Below are 6,000 nucleotides of genomic sequence, written 5' to 3'. Positions count from 1 at the left end.
GATAAATGCCTCACTTTCTTGGGAAATTAAGCTCGGTTTTTTTTTTCTCTTTCTCCATTTTGCAAGCCTTGCAGAATTTCTAAACTGAATTATGGAGCAATTTGCTGTGTCTTTGATGTGGTAAATATGAAGGGCTGAAAAACCATACAGACTGCAGGGGGAAAAGAGTGATCAAGGTTGAGGCAGCCGAAAACAGAGAAACAAGACTTCGCTGGTGGGCTTCCTTCCCGAACACAAAACTGCTTAGTTCAGAGTCCACCGGATCTTCATGTTCGCCGATTATACCACTGTGGATAGAAAAAATGATGACTGTTCAGCAGCGCAGCGGGCTGCTGACTCCATAACCTCCGGAAGAGGACACTGGTGTTCGAAGGCAGGACCCCGCGGGGGGTGATAGGCAGTCTAATGAGAGAGAGTATTGCAGACATTTATCTGAGGACAATGTGGCTGGCGCTTAACGCAATTAGAATTTGTTCGCCCGTAGGTGTCCACTTAGTCACCATACAAGCATCTTATGCCTGTGTAATTGCTTAGATCAACTGCTGCGAGAGTTGCTCTGCCTATCTTTTCTTTAGCGGCAGTTTTATATTTTCGAGCCCTGTGTGCAGGAAATTGCATAATGTGCACGCAATCTTTTCCCATAGCCAATCAGAGGCGAGTGTGAGCAATCGCCGTTGATGCGTCGGGAGAATTTCTTTTACAACTGTCGATCAATAGTGTTGTTCTATTGGTGGGTGCTTTGGTATGGGTGACGGAGCTCAGCAGCTGCTAGGAATTAAATTAGAGGAAGGGGGGGAGGCAGGACTGATGAAGAGTATCAATCATTCTGTCTCTCGTGTGAAGTTATTTTGTGGGTAGACAGAATGGGCAATAATGAAAGCTCACTTGTTTTCACCACATAGGGCTTGTGGATGAATTTAGCTCAGCAAGGGATGGATGGAAGAAAGAAAGAAAGAAAGAAGGAAAGAAATATAAAAGGAAGGTAAGAATCATTTAAGAAGTGAACCGACAAATAAAAGCAAAGACAACAGCAGTATGAGTGCACTAGAGAAAGTGAAAGGGGGGAAAAGAAAACAAGGAAATAGCCCAATAAGACAAGTCTGTAGTCAAGCTTTTTAAAGTGTCTCTTTTATGTTCACAGCAAAAGTGCCATTTTCTCCTCTGCACATTATTGCTTCCACTCCTGGATGTCCCGGGGTGCAGGTAAAGACCGCTGTGTCAGGTCAGCTTTATTACCAGGATTAACAGAATTACAGCTGAACTGTAATATGGAACTTTTTTTTTTATATGTGCTTTCTCTTCCTGTTTGGGTCACCATGTGACATCCCAGGGCCAATAATATCACAGTAAACGCCTATTCAGGCCACTCCCTCTCCCCGAGCACATTTAAACTGGAGTAATCATCCCTTCTCTCAAGCAGGGGCTTGAATCGCATTACTTCTCCCTCAAAAAGAAAACAATCTGTCAAGGTGTTGAGGCAGCTTGTGATATAAGATTTTAACTGAGATTGATCGAACCCAGGAGGTCAAATATCTGCCGTTTGCCACAGTTATTTGAGTGTGGGATAGACTTAGAACTGAATATGCCATGCAAGCTGAGAATTGGAGTGGGGGAGGAAGACATTATTAGTGCTTTGGGGGGCAATAGTTAATGACTCACTGTCTCCCCCATCAGGTCAAACTATGCCATTGCATGTTGTCAGGACCACTTCTCTTCATCTCCAGCTCAGCAGGATTTGCCAGATGCCAAAAGGGTCGCAGTGTGAAGGACTGCTGTTGTTGAATCCGTGTGGGCGGACTGTGGTAACTCAAGACTGCAATTGTGATGTGGGATTTAATGACGCTTCACTTTGGGCAGCACTAATTATGCATGCAGGCAACCTGGCTGCCGGTGATACTCCCTGGATTCGGAGTGCAATTAAGGTGCCGTGATGCCCAGGATCTCTAGACAAACACAGTTCTGCAGAGGGCTATGGACAAGATTAGAGCTTATTTGACATGAAAAAAGAGAGTCCACTTTCACCATTCATTTTCTAAAGTGATTCCAAAATCAAAAATGATATCCAAAATATGAAAATAAATGAGAGAAATATGGCTTCCAGATTTTACATCAAGGATGAATAATGACTTTTTACTCATGTCGATGATAAATAATCACTTTCTATATCAGTGTCATATCCATTACACATAAGAACATCCTTCCCCTCTGCCCGTGGATGATTTATCCTTAGGGAAAGAATGTAGTCTCATTTAATCATTCTAGATGTTTAATTAAACTAAATGAAAATGGTTAATACTACAGGTGGCTAATAAATGTGTCTGAATTAAATAAATATATCAATATTTTTAATAAGAGGCATAAAACTGAATGGCATCATATCATCGTAAGAAAGCCAACACTTTTCAATTCAGAAGGCTGCTATAGCTGGGTGGTGTGAGCTTCAGGACCAAACAAATGGAATAAGCCATGCTATCACATACCCAAACGCTGCTGTGTATAGCGGAAACAAAAGGAGAATATATGAGATGTGTGTGTGTGAGAGAGAGAGAGAGAGAGAGAGAGAGAGAGACAGAGGAGAGGAGAGAGTGAGTTTCAATCTCAAGAACTGTGGGACCAGCAGGAGTGAGAACTGCACTGCGTGTAGCTTATTTTGCCACTGGATAGGATTTTTTAAGAAGAAAAACAAACAAATGAGCCAGCAAATGAATGAACTGGCTCTTATAAAACGTGCCACCCTTGGGAAGCGGCTTTCGCGTAACTCTGTTGGTAGTTCTAGGGAATATGGGGGAGATTTAGAGAATGCCCAAACTCCGTTAACTGGTTTATGGAAATAGATAAGCTAATTGCATCAGCCTCCATTGAGAATCCCACTTGCCGTCATGGGAGAGGCCAGAAATTTATGGTTCTTCCTACACAGTTCACACACATAAATAAATCTAAAGATTTGCATAAAAACATCCTATGCACATATTACACGGAAGTATGTGAATGTGCCTCCTTGATAGATAGCCTGGCTCCCGGTTTGGCATTATTATAACAAATGGATCATTATATTTTTTATCCATAGTAATAACACAACTGTTTCTCTCTAATCAATCCCAATTAAAGTAAAAATCAAATATTCAAAGAGATTGAGACATTATCACAGATTAATAACAAAGGCCAGTCCTTAGTGACTCACTCAGGCTCTGTGCATTAATCAAAATAACTCAAAAGACAGAGGGAGGGAGAGAGAGAGAAAGAAAGAGAGAGAGAGAGAGAGACAGACAGACAGAGAGTACAAGAGAAAAGAATAACGTTTGTCTGCAGGGTCTTGCAGCATGATGTGCCACAGGCAAATGACTTCTGTGGAATCAGTAATTATGGAAGCTGATCATCAAATACGGTTAATTGGCGCCAGTGGATATTCGGCGGCGTGGCACGGTGTTGTTGCGGCCCTTGTGAGAGGTGAGAAGAGGGAGGCGGGCGAAACCAGGAGCCACGGGCAACGGAGAGTGCCATGAGGGCCACAGACGCGGGCAGCGCGCAGGGCAGAGAGAGCGGGCAGCGCGCAGGGCAGAGAGAGCGGCATCCACAGAGGGAAGGAGCGAGAAGCAAAGGAGGAGGAGGCGTACTGAAGGGGGTGGGGGGGGGGGGGGGGGGGGGTTGGGGTCTAGGCTGTTGAGGGGTGTTGGCTCACCAGGCACACTGCCTGCTCGGCGTGGCTTGACTTCGATGGTGCTCAAGCTTGAAGAGGTGCTCCTGCGCTCGGCTCGGATCCCCCGCTAGGAAATGGAAATGAGTCGCTCCCCACTCGGCCACATGCCGCACCCCTTGTGGGAGGATATCATATGCTAATCATCTGGGATTGATGGCTGTTACTTTGGAATCACAAATGACTAATCAAACCAGTTACTGTGTGTGTGTGTGTGTGTGTGTGTGTGTGTGTGTGTGTTTCTAAGTCTGTGTCTGTGCCTGTCTGCGTGTGTGTGTGGCTGTGAGGCCCTGTGTTGATCTGCTTACACACAAAGCCCCCCTTCCCTCCAAAATAGACATCTCTCAACCAGATCTACAACTGTGCTGAAACCGAAATAAGGCACATGAATGAACTCCATCCCCAGCTGCGATGCCAAATGCAGTCTATGTGCTTCACCAAATGTAAAAAAGCAATAGCAAATGTAACGCTGCTGCGATTGGCCTTTCTCGATTCCACAGAGCACATCGGTTTACCTCATGGGCAGGATAAATCTAGATAGCCTACTCTCATGTAAATGACATCTGTCTATTTATTTTCCGGTAGAAATAGCAAATAAACCTCAAGGGAAGTCTTCTTCAGTGTGCTGGTAATAGCAAGAGACAGTAAGGTGAGCACAACACTGTTTGCTGAAGACTCCAATAATACAGTTCAGCGTATCTCACATGAAAATGTAGATAAGTAAATACGTAAATAAGAAATTACTGCATGGGAGAGAGAGAGATATACTGGGGCATGTAGGAGAAAACAATTTTATTTTATTTTTTGTATTTTTCATTTCTTGCATTGCTAACTTTGAAGTTCTTTACACTGCCAGTCACACGGAAGACTAAAAATATGTCATACGGGGGGTGGAGTGGGGGGGGTGCAGCTCTGAGATGCCCACTGTGGCGGGTGTTATGAGGGGAATGTGCCCTTATTTAAGTCTGTGTTCTTCAAAAAACCCAACCAAGCCCGCACAGTTTTTTCACTGCAGTCTGAATTTATGGATGTTGGATATCAGGACCTTGTGTTGCCATTCTCCATGTTGCCACAATACTTTATGTCCACCTTCTCAGAGAAAGTAAATACGACAGGTGATACTGCTTGAGGCACTCACAGAGAGAGCTGAAAGGGAGGAAGAGAGAGAGAAAGAGAGGGAGTATGAGAGAGAGAGGAAAAGAGAGGTGATCTGAGACAGGGAAAAGATGCCCTCGCTAATTGAAGCCAAGCACTGAAGGTCTTCTTGGAGTCCTCTCCTCATACTCTCTAGCTGTGCGGAGTGCACCATATTTACAGAAAACCACATTTTTACAAACAACTGCAAGACCTCTTGAAAGAGACTGGAAACTCCTTAGAGTCAGGGGCTTATGCCTCTAAGAAAGTGAGAGGAACAGCTTGGCTCTGCCCCAAGGGGGAAACCTGCAGACAATCCACAGCTGCTGTTGGGGTTTGTTGTTTTTTAAAATATTCACATGTTTAATTAGGAGAAAGTGCTCTTATTATAAGCACCTTTTGTCTATGTGTGTGTTTTCATGTGTGTGTGTTTTCATGTGTGTGTGTGTGTGTGTGTGTGTGTGTGTGTGTGTGTATGTGTGTGTGTGGTGTCAACATGCAGGTCAGATGCAGAGGAAGTCTGTGCTGTAGCTTTGGGGTGGATATCATCTGTTGGCTTTGTGTGCTACAAGTGCCGATTAGCAAGGATGAGGGGCCTCATTAAAATATGATCCCGGTGTCATCAGCACAGGTATGTAATTTGCCCCCCCCCCCCCCCCCCCCCACACACACACACACACAGCATGCGAGAGAGAAAGAGAGAAAGAGAGAGAGGCTAACACTCTCCAGTTACTTTACTGTCATAATGACAGTTATTATTTTGCACAGTCCTTTCCTGGTGAACATTAGCACTATGGTCTGAATAAAGCTTGGTGATGGGGAGCAGTGTGACTGTGTAATGTGAGACATGAGTGAGAAAATCATTTCAATTTTAGATATTAGTCATTTGCATGTTCGCCGGCTCCAAAAATAAAAGATGCCAATAGAAGGACCTGTGTACTGACAGCCAAAATCACACTCATATTCAGGAAGTAACGTTTCTTCTATTCTTCGTGACATCTATTTATGAGTGGGACAAACAGTTTATGAGGGCAAATACATGGAAGATGAATGATTGCAGATGATTGTCACAGTTGTCTGTGATTGCTTGAATATTTGTATGTATTTGCATTGTCTCAGGATAAACACATTTTCATGTATCCCCATATTGTTCACAAACCCATCAAAGGCAT

At 44.0% G+C, this 6,000-nt stretch overlaps 1 long non-coding RNA gene across 1 annotated transcript; it reads left to right on the top strand.

The window, feature by feature from the left end:
* The first annotated feature begins 758 nt into the window (after window positions 1-758).
* On the top strand, window positions 759-2,300 carry LOC121688634. Its single transcript, XR_006024641.1, has 3 exons — window positions 759-982; window positions 1,142-1,203; window positions 1,675-2,300. It is a non-coding gene; the product is annotated as an uncharacterized LOC121688634 (long non-coding RNA).
* Window positions 2,301-6,000: the final 3,700 nt, after the last annotated feature.

Source organism: Alosa sapidissima, chromosome 17 (genome assembly GCF_018492685.1).
Source record: "Alosa sapidissima isolate fAloSap1 chromosome 17, fAloSap1.pri, whole genome shotgun sequence".
NCBI lineage: Eukaryota > Metazoa > Chordata > Actinopteri > Clupeiformes > Clupeidae > Alosa > Alosa sapidissima.
The sequence above is the reverse complement of the archived record's forward strand: the minus strand, read 5'-3'. Positions and strand labels throughout refer to the sequence as shown.